Source organism: Athene noctua, chromosome 13 (assembly GCF_965140245.1).
Source record: "Athene noctua chromosome 13, bAthNoc1.hap1.1, whole genome shotgun sequence".
In the NCBI taxonomy this organism is placed as follows: Eukaryota; Metazoa; Chordata; class Aves; order Strigiformes; family Strigidae; genus Athene; species Athene noctua.
Genome location: NC_134049.1, coordinates 1,184,723 through 1,197,264, shown reverse-complemented (window position 1 = coordinate 1,197,264; position 12,542 = coordinate 1,184,723). Strand labels below are relative to the sequence as shown.

The window sequence follows — 12,542 nt, the reverse complement described above, 5'->3', positions numbered from 1 at the left end:
GAAAATATGTAGCTTCTGGAATTAATCAAATTAACATCAGGACCTCTAATCACAACTGGGTTTATTTGTTTTTTAAATAAACAGTGATGACCAGTTAAGTCTTCCCTCTTTTCACATCCTCTTACATAATCTTGAAAGTATTTCTGAACAATATAGGAAATAAGAAACTTTTATACTTCTTTACACATGCTACCAATAACCTAATTTGTAGCAAAACCAGTAATTTCATAAAGCCACAGGCTGTCTCAGCAATAACCAAGATCAGGACCCCAGTACAATGGCCTTTGCTTTGCCTAAGACACGGAGCTTCACAACATTCCACATCTCCATTTTTTGGTAAACCAGATGGGAAACAATACAGCTTTCCATGAGGAACCCAATAGTAACTACAGCCAATATAAGAATTTCTTGAAATTAATGAGCAGTTCAGCACATGAAATTGAATTCATCGTTGGACTGCTTTGACAAAAAGCTAAGAACATGCAAGCAACAGTGCCTTGCATGAAGGCCACAATCAATATAAGAGTATTTCCAGTCTTGTTACCAGGCTACTGCTAACAAAAAACATTACCAATACTTTTCTCATTCTTACGCTGATGCAGCACTGACCCGACAAAGCAAACTTTGACTTTCCACTAGTAGGCAGTGATAGTTCTCTGACAGTTTAACTCCCTAAACACAATAGCCAGGGCATCAGACAAGCACTATGGTTATGTCATGAAAGAATAACAAACTTCATACACAAGGTGACAAAATCAATATTACATTCATAATCATAAACTGGTATTTCTTAAACTAAATTATTTATCTTCTAAGATGAAGAGGGTGTTTTCTATAAAATTTCCCATGGTTTTCTCCTTTCCAAAAATATTTCCAGAATAACATATATATTAAGCATTGAGTCAAGTCTCTTTTTTGAAAGTATAATTACCCAAAACTAAGAATACCCTTCGTTATCTATCAACAGTGCTTGAAACAGAAGATTTCAACAGACACAGTGAAAAACTGTCTAATATCTAATAAGAGAAGACAATTTCAGGCAGTAGTAATAAGGTGCTAGATTTGGTGATGGGACTGTAGAAATAATTAGCCTGTAATAGCTTATCACAGGGGAGGAGACAGAATCATGCCCCTACCTGCACTGAAGTGCATGAGAATGGGGCTGGTGGTGTTACAATATTAAGTCTTGGGGATTACATAAAGTAGCAGCGCTATATACTCCTTCCTTCATCAGCTTAGGGTGCTGAAGTTAAACACAGTGCTAGGAAACAAGAGAATAAGACACTACACTAGATTGTTGTCGCAGGAAAACAGAGTATGAAACCAATTTCCACTTGACAAGAGACAACAGGGGCTGTGTGCCACATCTTGCAAAGTGAATCAAACCCGACTCTCCTCTGCAGGAGGACATTCTTTAGAATGCTTTTTCTTTGCTAACACAGAGGCAAAGTTTATTAGACTTTAAGGCACAATAAAAGACTATTTTCAGAGACTTTTTTCATGGAACTGACAATGTAAATATGAGCTGTAGTTTTTTCATTAAAAAAAAAAAGTTTTATTTGACCTCAGAGGGGAAAAAAAGTACCCAATTATAAAATGTGCTCCTCAGAGAATGCAAATGTGAGCATAGGTAATTTATATTAAAAACAAAATATGCACAAGCGATCTCTATGTTAGTAGAATTCTAATAAGATACATGTGATAACCTCTGCTACACTATAATGCAGCTGATTTTTGGTTTATACAGTTAACAGTCATTTGGTAACATTGGGACGGACTTTTAGAAAGTTACACCAACTGGTGGCATCTCTATGGGTGTTTCATTTCACGAATCAGGATGTATATTAAGGTATTCTCTAAAGGTGACTCAAAACATATGACAGCTTTTAAGGGGCAAATATCAAGATTATTTCAGATCTTTTAATCTAATTTTTTAAGTTCAATGCCATGATTTTAAGGCAAGCTTTCACTAACTTTTTTTCCTGGCGACAAAGCCAGCCTAATGAGTTCCCATCCTGCTCCTGCACTGCTCCCTCAGTTGTGCTAGTACAACTTTTCACGGGACTATGATGTGAACCAGTGCAGGTTAAAAATAACATGGCCCACTAACAGCTTTACTGGCACAACTGAGAGGTCAAAAAAATCTGTGAGTTGAGCAATCAAAGCTGCAGGAAGGGTGAATGGATTAGATTACAGGAGGCATACAGGAACTGCTCAAAGGGTCTCCATTGTGTAAGGAAACATCCACATCCATTTTTACAATACAGCTAAGCTTCTAAATGTTCAGCTTCTTTAACTGCATTAGCATAGAAAATGCATTCCAGGAGTCCTGCTAGTGGTTGCTCTCAAAGCCAAAATCAATAGCGAATTCTTCCCCCACTCTCCCCAAATATTTCCCAGTGGAGGTGCAGACACCAGTATAAGAAAGGTAAACCTATTGGCAATAAACTTTATTTTACTAATTTTTAAAAATGTACAAACATATATACATATTGATAGATACCTCCTTAAACGTGGTGCATGTATCTGAGATGTCCAAAACTCTAATGAAATGCTGTATGTATATAATAAAGTGTTTAAACCATTATTCTAGGCTAAAAAGTGTGAAAAAATTCTTAGACTATATTAGGATATTGCTTTAAAAGTCAACTCTCCAGCAAAAACTAAGGCTAATCATTAAAGTTAATTTATTAGGCAGGCACACATAATCAACAACCTGCAAAAACACAAGTCCATGGAACACAATTATAGTTACTAGACAAGCAATGAACTAAAAACCTGATATGACAGAAAATTGAACTCATTGCACAAAAGAGCAATAAGCTTCTGATGAAATAAGTGCTTTAAAAGCACTACTTTGGATATTTTTTATCACAGCAAGTACATTTAAAGATGCCTAACTATTAAAAGCCTGTTGTATTTATAGCCTGCTTTTTTTACTGTTAGGATTTAAAAGCACTCACATAGAAACAGCAAAAGTTATACAAACATTAGTAAATGTAACGAAAGTGTAACAGTTGTAGTGAAAACAGCAGAAAGTAAGCTGCAAAGTGCACCTTAAAGATGCACAGAGATCAATACTGTAGAAAATCATGGCAAATACCGCCGCAGTAAGATTCAGAGTTACTGAAATCCCATTTGTTACCTTAGATGCAATTCACCTGTTCCACTTTTAAGTTCAAGCGAGCTTTCCAATACTCTATTTCTTTGGTTTGGCTTAAAATAACTGAAACCAAACCACCAGTATGAAATTGGTGTGAGCTTAAAGAGTGAGGACATCTACATTGCTACAACGTGGAGTCATCTGGGCCATAGGGTAACTCCTGCCTCGACATTAACCAGAAACTTCTCAGACTAGCCTTGTTTGTCATCTTTCCCTAATAGTATTATCACCGAATTATGCAAACATTTTATTTTTCCTCCAGCTTAATAGCTGCATTTCAAACGAACAGGGAAGTTAGATTATTTACAACACATCACACAGCAAACACCCACACTGTTTTTCAGAGGACTTCCCATACAGACACATAACTTTGCCTCACGTTCGTTGTAGAATAAGCGTGCAATCCACAGTTTCATCCGGACTGTGAGCAACTGTATTTTTATTGAGCGCTGCATTTGTTTCAGCAGCAAAGAAACGACGACCAAGCTGAAACTGAACCTAGAAGTTTTAAAAAGCCGAAGGATAAACAAACTTCCCTCAAATCCCAACCGAAACAGCCAACACTACCCTCTCTGCCATGAGATGGTATAAGCTCCGCCTAGGGAAGGGCAATGTTGCCTTTGCAAACCGCTCAGAAGTTCACACCCCCGAGCCGCGGTGGGTGCGAGGCCGCGGGAAGCAGCCAAGTCCCCGAGGGCAGGCGAGCAGCTGCCGCTCCGCCCGCAGCGCCCCTGGCGCCGCCGCCTCCGGCGCCGCCTGACCGCCCCGCGTCCCGCCTCCCCGCCGCCGCCTGACCGCAAGGACTCGACGGAGGCTGCAAGTTCGGGTTTGGACGCGGCCCGCACGCCACGGCCGCGGCGGGAGGGGAGGAGGCCCGGCGGCGAGCCCGGCATCCGCTGCCAACGGCCGGGGGCCCTCCGCGGCCGGCCCCTGAGCGGCGGGGGCAGGGTAGAGCGAGCCCTGCCCGGGACGCCCCTGCGGGCAACCCCCACACACACCCCCCCGGTTCCCAGCTGAGCCCCGCGGAAGCCCTCGCGGCCCGGGGTCCCCGCTGCACAGACGCGGGGGGGGGTGCAAGGCCGCGCTCCGACCTAAGATGGCGTCGGCCTCACAGGCGACAATCCCCCCGCGGCCCGCCCGCCGCCGCGCGGCAGCTCCCTCCGCCGGGGGAGGCGGCAAGGCCGCCCCGGCAGGGAGGGCCGAGGGGAAGGACCGGGCTGCCTTACCGTGCTGCGCGTCCGGGGAGGCCGCGGCGGGGCCGCCCCGCTGCCTTCCTCCTGCCGGGCCGGCGGGGGGGTGGGAGGCGGGCGGAGGCCCCTCACATCGCCGGGCCGCGGCGCCCCACCTCAGCCGCCGCCGGGGGAGAGAGGGCGGGAGGCGGGGGTGGCCGCGCGGCGCCCCGCGCGGTGCCTGACGGGTAGAGCGCGGGTCGGCCCCACGGCCGCGGCGCTTCCCGGCAGCCGCGGGGCGGGGCCGCGCGGGGCGGGGCCACGCGCCATGTGCCGGGCCTCACACCCCGCGCGGCGCCGCCCGGCCCGGCCTCGGCCCGGCCCGGCCCGCCGGCAGCTTTGGCCTCGGCGCTGCCCCGTAAGTAGGCCTCGGCGCAGCCGCCGGTGCTGCCTGCAGGGACGGCGGGCCCGGCCCGGCCCTCGGTGGGCCCTGGCGGGGCGGCCAGGCCTTTCCCCGGCGGCGCAGCCGGGAACAAGCTCCGCTATGACCCCGCGCAGCCGAACAAAAGCCGTGCCCGGAGCTGACGTTAAATACAAACCCCTGAGAACGCCGCTCCAAGCGCCTCGCGGGAAGCGGCGGAGCGTAAGACGCTAAACGACGCTGCTGAGACTGGAGGTCGCGTGGCCGCGTTCTCGTTGTGATTTTTTATAACCATTTACCCCGTGGGTTAAATCACTTCAGCAAATATCGCCTGTCCCAGACCTTCACTGAATAAAACATCCCCGCGACTCTCAGGGGGGCATCACAGCTGCTCGGCAAGGCCTGCATGGGGCACCGAGACCAAGGCCACGAGAGGGAGCAGCCTGGGAGCAGCCACTGCAGAACTGCATTCCCACTCATCTCGGAATTCACAGAGGAAAACCTCGTCATCAAAAAGCAATGAAGAAATGTAAGGTTTTCTCATGCTTTTTTGCCTGTAGTGCTCTTTCACCCAGGCCAACATCTGTCAAAGAAAACTCCTGAGTAGATCTTTACCTCAGTTTTGCTGTCCATTCTACCCTGTTGTTTTGGGTTTTTTTTTAAAAAAAGCACAATTCATCCTTTAGTAAAATATGAAAACACTTCTGGTGAATTTTGAAGTTTAGTAATAGTTTACATTTGGTTCTTTCCTATCTCAACTTTTTCAGCCCATACTACTCACAACTTACCGTTGCTGACATCTGCCATAACTGCCTTCAGACATCCTTAATTTTTTTAGTATAAATTCTCCCTCAAATATAGGTGTTTTTCAGAGAATAAGTGAAGTGTCCTTCTCCTTAGGAACTTAAGCTCTAAAGATTTGACTACTGCGTTTAGCCTGGAAAATACTGTTAAATTTTCACTATTATGTTTAGCCTTGAGATGCTTCCAAAGTACTTTGAAACCTCAGAGAAATGAAAAAAAAAAAAATAAACATTAGTAATTAAATAATTGCTGCTTAGTGATTATGCCATTAAATAATTTGGTTATTACAGTTTAGTAATTAAACCATTATTAAACTATGCCATTCTGCCAAAGGAGGAAAAAAGAAAGAAATATTCTTTACTTTTGGCAGAAAACAGAGGGAAAAAAAAAAGGGAACTAGAGAGGGGAACTTATTTTAGATGGAAGTGACTGGGAAGAGAGAGGTATAGTCCAGTAATTTTAAACACATACTTTCAACTACTCATTTACCTACTAAGAAATAATTGCAGGTGTTTATGTTCGTTCTAAAGCAAGATAAATATAAAGACAGGATTGCAGGGTTAAACACTGAAAAACTCTGAAATAACAAGAATAACTCTGCACACTTAATTTATTGAATTTGTGCATTCTGAAGGTGCAGTTTCACACTGTCCCTTACCTAAGTCCTTGGACAAATTTGTTTGAATATCATGCTTTTGCATCATCCTACAAAGCCATAGGAGGAAATCAGGTCGACCAAGTGAGAATTGCTGAGCTTTCACAACTTTGAAACTCACAAGTGAATGAAGGACAGTAATAGCCCACATAATTACAAAAAAAACCAGTTCTTTCTAAGGCTGCCTTGGTTTATAGATGAGCATCTTGGCTAAGCTTAGTAGGTAGTTAATGAGGAAGCCCTAAAACTTTGTGTTGCAGCAAACAATTGGTGACTAAAGTAAAATGTTTAATGAGATCTGTAAAACCTCTTTATAAAGAAGAGGCTGAAAACGCCATGTGCTGTAGGTGAGCTGTGTCTCCTTGACATGGAGACGTGAGCCTTCATAGGCTGTATCAACAACAAAGGTGCCCTTCTAATGTTCATCAGCCACGGAAATGACATAGCAGGTCCTGGGGTGGGGGGAAATAAAAGCAGGGATTCCTACCGTCCACATTTAGTAACAGTCCTCGGCAGTTACACTGCAGTGAGCCAGGGGATGTAGGTGCCCTTGCAATGAGAAAGGCACGGGCAGATGCACTGCACAGGAAGACTTGTATCTCCCATCGGAGAAGCCAGCATGGTGCAAGGCGTGCAGGACCTCCAAGTACAGTCTAAAAACCTGCAAGCTCTGGAGGTGCCAGCCAGAATTAAGTACCAGGGAGGAAGGCTGCATTACATGTAAGAGAAGCTGCTGATAAAGTAACAAGAGGTTTTAGCAGGACCATGCGTGAAAACTTACAGAGAAAACTGCAAACATAGGGTATACTCTAAAAGAGAAACTTAATGGAAGCTGATGACAGAGAACAATTGTGTTTCCTGCAGTTGGGCAGCAGGCATGCACTGCTGGCTATAGGAGTAAAGCTGAGCTTGAAAGCTAACTAGTCTGAATTACCTCATCGTAGATCTCCTGGCCTGTGAATTACTAAAGAGACATTCCTTTCCCTTCTGAGAGTTATTGACAGTAACCTCTCATCAGTTTCTGGGCTTTGTCTCAAAAGCATTGTCTGTGCCAGAGAAATCAATCGATTGCAATATCCCTCAGTGATCCAAAATGCTGCTATTGCTTGCTGCAGGTTAAAACCCCCCTCAGATAAAAGCAAGTTGCATTTATGAACTCGAAACACTTGCTAACATAGACTAACATGTATGCACACAACTAGTCACACTGATACTGTCACGTTTGGCAGCTGTTAGACCTGCCAGTCCGATCAAAACCCAAAGTCCATTAGCTGTTTGTATTTTGCTCCTCCACTGCCATTATTTTTCTTTCACCCCAGCAAAAACACCTGCAGTGATAGGTTCATAGATTAAATTCCAAGTGTTGATTCTCTGTGTTGTTACAGTGAGCTGCCCCTTCTGCTCTGCAGGGCTTTCACTTCTCGTTCTTGGTTGTACATTGCCCACTAAACTATCATTTGTTCTATCCCAGGGGTCATTTCCCCCACATCACCCTGTGTTAAACACTGATAAATTAGCAGACAATAGCCTCATTTTGACAAGGCATGTAGAGGTTTAAGAAACAGCAGAAACTGGTAGCTGGATTGCTCCCACCACCAGAGGGGAGAACTTCCTGTCTTGACTCCTCTGACTATGCTGGTAGAGCAACAAGTGCAATTAAGTGAGAAATTATTAATACAACTATCAACTTTATTCTGCATATCAACCAGCAGTTGTTCATATTGTTCTTATTTTGTTTATCACATTCAGGCATTTGGAGACAAGAGTGTCAGTCAGCTAAGCATGAGGATTTTGCAGTTGAGATATGCAAAAGGGGGGGGGCAAAATGGAAACCAAAGCATGTCTTCACAAGAAGTCATTAATAACTAGAGACAGGCAAGTTGCAAGACAGCAGTTGCTCTCAATTCCTTCAGCTGAAATGGTAAAAAAAAAATAGAAATCCTCATATTGATTCACATAGACTAGAGAAGAATTAGGCAAGCAAACGTCTATCTGTCATTGATTTCTGTAACCAAAGGACCCAGTGTAATCATTCTCAAGATGGTCATCTAATTTTCTCTTATGGAAAAAAAGCTTGGGGCTGGGAAAAAAAAAATCCTTACACTCTTTATATCAGTTACCAGGTCTTCAAACAGTGCATTGATGTCAGCAAAAGCTGGATGATTACTTTTCACTCTGGAATCATTCTTGTTAACCTGTTGATTCTTTTGATTTTTTAACCACAGCCTTCGCATCCATATATAGCGAAAAGGCAAAAATTCCGTTAAGGTTTTTAGCAGCTCAGTTTGGTTGAACTGCTTTATATTTCCAGATCAAGACCAAAGAGCTAGATAGTTGGAAGCCAGGAAGTGTAGCTGATACTTCAGAAACCTTGCTATGCTAACCAAAATGCGTGCTTAAAGCACATAAACCACCTGACCTCTTCCTTACCTCTTCCCATGAGATCCTAAGCAAGCTGGTGTTTTATTCAGCTGTAGTTACAGGCTGATTCAGAAAACCTTCAACCATGCCATTAAAGGTTCACAAAATCAGATATACGTTACAAATTACATTATCTTTGGATTAAGAATTTGCAAATAAGTTTTTAGGACTATATATTGTTATTGATATTCATCTTAGGAAATCCATTTTGTTACTGTGATGACCTAACCAATTTCACTACATTGAAAGAGTCTTCACTTCCCCAACTCTCTCCACAAACAAAGGTGAATTGGAGATACATCCAAAAAAAGGGAATTCACACTTCTTCACTGAAGCAGCGGCAGATGTCACCATAAACCATTCACGCGAGCCTCAAGATTTACAGGTTTTTTGATTACATAAACATGGGGATCAGTTAAGCTACCATTAGCATGCAGATACCTCTGTCATAAAACTTGGAGGTCAGTATAACAGTGCCAGCAGTGTTCTAGTTGAAGGGAATTTAAATAGGGATCATGAACGTGCCTACACAGAAATACAAGCAAAGTATTAGGAGAACATAAAGTTAATAAAACTTTTTAGGAAAACAGAGGTTTTACAGATTAAAACTTCACAGTACCTTTCATCAGACATCTTCTGTTCTGCTGATACTAAAATATTGCTTACATAATTTTCAGTTTCAGGTTGATATTTAAAAATGAACTTTGAGTATTTTCTTCACTTTTGATCTAGTAAACAGTATTAATATTTGGTGAGAGTGGTTGAAGAGTAAAGAAGTTTGTACTATGTTCTGAAGAGTCTTGACCAGAATCCTGAAAAAAAATTTTAGATGTGGCTTGAGTTTAACATAATGCTGCCTCATTATTAACATCAAAGTTTACTTTGTCAGAGTTACCTAGGGAGACTGTGAAGTCCCCATCACTGAAGATTTCTAGATTAAGTTAAAACATGTCAGAAGCAGACTTGGTACACTTGGTGCTTCCAATCTACTGAGGGAAGTGCTACTAAACTACTGTGACAGATATACCTAATGGTGATTTTTTATATTTTTTTAAACCCTACTGGATGAGGACTCCATGTTGTGTCCAGTCACTATCTGACTGTAATCTGGGAATCAGAGTGCAATTGTCTAGCTCTGATTTTGTATATCAGTAAAAAACTGACAGCAGAGTAAGGAAGTCATGCTCATTAGCATTGAAGTTACAGGTTTGTTTAATATTATTTGTTATTCTTAGAGGCACTACACACATACAGCAAGTACCAACCCATATGACATTGCAATTGGAGCTGCTGCCAAAATTTTGTTAGAATGGATATGTTCAGCTGGGAAGCCTGTAACTATGAATGCACAAACAGATACTAAATGAACATCTGCAAAACAAACACTATTCAACACATGTATGATTTACCCAAGTATTCAAGTATTCCGTAAGGTATGCTTGTAAAATTGATTGCATTTCGTCTGCTGTGGTTTGTTGTTACAGTATCATACCTTCAGGAATTTGGCGCAAGTATAAACACTAAGTGGTGATCTAATCTGTTTACAACATTGTTTTATAATGTTTGTTAGACATACATAACATGTTTGTACTTTCCTTTTTGATACAATATGCAAAGTCTAACATGCAACCCTGAAGAACACACAAGCTAGCTTCCAGTCTTTTAAACTTTATAAGTATGCTTCTGTAAATTAAAAAAAACAAACCATAAATTGTCTTTTTAAAACACTTCCAACATACCATCATGCATAATAAAGATAATAAAATAATTAACATCAAGGAGACTCAGTGTCTCTTTGGTGTGCATGTATTTCTCCTGTCAGCATTACTCAAACTCAGACAAGAACACATTCTAAACTACTTGAAGTTACAAGAAATGTTTGAATGGGATGAGCTCCATCAGATGGATGAGTTACAAACAGAGCCATCGCTATTACAAATCTAGTTTATTTGGATGCAAAACAAAAATACATCTTAAAAGAAATTTTGTTTCCAGAAGATTTTCATGGTGACTTTAGGTTACAATGAAGTCAGTAGATTAAGAAATAAACCTTGAAATAATTTCGTTTTCTTTCAGAAATTAATTGCAGATTTCAACCTGTATGTTTGAAGTGGCATATCTCAGCTCAGAATAAAATTTATTAAGTGAAATAAAAACCATTAGAATCAACACATTTTTGCCAACAAGAAACAAGCATGTTTATTCTGGTTGCATGAAATTCTGGACTTCTGGAGGTGATGAAGTCAAAGGCAGTTTCAGCCTTCCCTTGGTTTCTGAAGCGTCTCCTGCACAGGAAGCTGTCGAGATGCTTGAAGAAGTGCTAGTTGGTGGGCGAGAGGTCTGGTGAGTACGGTGGATGAGGCAGAGTTTCGTAGCCCAGCTCATTCAACCATTGCAGCATTGGAAGTGCAACGTGTGGCCACGCGTTATCGTGGAGAAGGATTGGACCCTTTTCGTTGACCAGTGCTGGGCACAGCCGTTGAAGTTTCTGGTGCATTTCATTGATTTGCTGGATGTACTTCTCTGCCGTGATCGTTTCACCCGGATTCAGGAAGCTGTGATGGATTCAACCAGCAGCAGACCACCAGACAGTCAGCATGACCTTCTTTGGGTGTGGATTTGGCTTTGGGAAGTGCTGCAGAGCTTCATCACTGTCCAACTGCTGAGCTGATCATCGCCGGTTATCGTAGAGCATCCATTTCTCGTTGCACATCACAATATGGTCGAGAAACGGGTCGTTCTGGTTGCAAAAAAGAAGCACCGATGACACTTCAAAATGGTGATTTCTGTGATTCTCATTCAATTCGTGCGGCACCCATTTGTCGAGCTTCTTTGACTTTCCAATCTTCTTCAGATGCTCAAAAACAGTTGATATGCTTACCCCAAGTTCTTTTGCAAGTTCTTGAACAGTTGTACGTGTATCTGCTTCCACCAGAGCCTTCAAATCATCATTATCAACAGAAAGATGTCCGTAACCTTCTTGATCTTCAAGGTCAAAATCGCCACGTTGAAATTTTTGGAACCAAAGTCGCACTGTCCATTTGTTAACACTTCCCTGGCCATATACCTCATTGATGTTTCGAGCAGCTTGCGCTGCATTACGTCCAAGTTTGAAATCATAGATCTGCTGAAATTGTTGTTTTGACATCTGTACTTCAAACCTCCAAAATTTGTCAAAAATGCAGTTTATATTATAATTTAATTATACAGCATGAAAGTTCATAACATGAGCTTTTCAAAAATATATAACAGTACGCCAGCCAAGAAGGTACTATTCCTGAAACATATACAATGCAAATCACATTACAAAACAGAAATTAATTTCCGAACAGCCTATATATACATCCATTTATCTATTGCAACGGCTTGTCCAGTTCTCAGATCAGAGACACAGGGCATAACACCTTGTCTGTTGGATTAATTTTTATCCATCACCTTAGAACAAATTCAATCCTAGATGTCTACTACTGTGTGTACTCCACATAGTAAAGAAAATCCAAGCAATTGACTACTTGGCTTAGCCTTTGCATCCACTTCTACTCAATCATGTAATTCAGTAGTAAAGAACATTGTTCCACTGGGTCGATGCCAGACATTGTTGTAATACTTGGCAGAAGCCTTAAATAACATGAAAAGTGAAATAATACCAACTCAACATATGCCCCAGAGACTCTTGTTGAAAAAATGACAGTACTGAAAAAAAGGGGAGTAACGTATATTTATTGGAGAAGTTGTCATACTGACAGCAATCGCCAGGTCCTACTGACAAGTGCTATACGGCAAGGATCCTACTGCTAGGTTGGTTTCTCTCACAAGCCCTGTCAGAGAGAGAAAGGGTGTTGCACAATCCTTTGCCAGGAGACTCTAGTTCATTAGAATATTATGAACAGATATCCAGCAGCATGTGCC

General features: G+C 42.3%; 1 protein-coding gene and 1 pseudogene across 10 annotated transcripts in view; both read right to left on the bottom strand.

Annotated features, from left to right (window-relative positions):
- ZNF280D (zinc finger protein 280D) overlaps window positions 1–4,596 on the bottom strand; it is a 52,270-nt gene extending 47,674 nt beyond the window's left edge. For 4 of the 10 annotated variants that reach the window (XR_012634449.1, XR_012634450.1, XM_074916632.1 and 1 more), the window contains exon 1: window positions 4,390–4,596. The gene's annotated coding sequence lies outside the window, so the exon portion shown is untranslated. The remainder of the gene's footprint in view (window positions 1–4,389) is intronic. The other 6 variants (XM_074916626.1, XM_074916627.1, XM_074916630.1 and 3 more) reach the window with 2 other exon arrangements.
- Window positions 4,597–10,773: 6,177 nt separating this feature from the next.
- LOC141965352 (histone-lysine N-methyltransferase SETMAR-like) lies at window positions 10,774–11,823 on the bottom strand (annotated as a pseudogene).
- Between the last annotated feature and the right edge of the window lie 719 nt (window positions 11,824–12,542).